This window comes from Octopus bimaculoides, chromosome 6 (assembly GCF_001194135.2).
Source record: "Octopus bimaculoides isolate UCB-OBI-ISO-001 chromosome 6, ASM119413v2, whole genome shotgun sequence".
NCBI classification, from domain to species: domain Eukaryota; kingdom Metazoa; phylum Mollusca; class Cephalopoda; order Octopoda; family Octopodidae; genus Octopus; species Octopus bimaculoides.
Genome location: NC_068986.1, coordinates 95,744,100 through 95,744,821, shown reverse-complemented (window position 1 = coordinate 95,744,821; position 722 = coordinate 95,744,100).

Below are 722 nucleotides of genomic sequence, written 5' to 3'. Positions count from 1 at the left end.
GTGCAGAGGGAGGCCGAACGGACACACGTACGTTCGAATTCCGCTCGAACGGTCGTACGTGCAGAGGAAAACCGAACTGACGCACGTACGTTCGAATTCCGCTCGAACGGACGTACGTGCAGAGGGAGGCCGAACGGAAGAACGTACGTTCGAATTCCGCTCGAACGGACGTACGTGCAGAGGGAAACCGAACGGACGGATGTACGTTCGAATTCCGCTCGAACGGACGTACGTGCAGAGGGAGGCCGACCGGATGCACGTACGTTCGAATAGCGCTCAAAGAGAAGTACGTGTAGAAGGGGGCCGATCGGACGCACGTGCGTCGAATTCCGCTCGAACGGACGTAAGTGCAGAGGGAGGCTGAACGGACGCACGTACGCTCGAATTCCTCTCGAACGGACGTACGTGCAGAGGGAGGCCAAACGGACGCACGTACATTCGAATTCAGCTCGAACGGACGAACGTGCAGACGGAGACCGAACGGACGCACGCACGTTTGAATTCTGCTGAACCGGACGTACGTGCAGAGGGAGACCAAACTGACGCACGTACGTTCGAATTCCGCTCGAACGGACGTACGTGCAGAGGGAGGCCGATCGGACGCACGTACGTTCGAATTCCGCTCGAACGGACGTACGTGCAGAGGGAAACCGAACGGATGCACGTACGTTCGAATTCCGCACTAACGGACGTACGTGCAGAGGGAGACTGAACGGACGCAC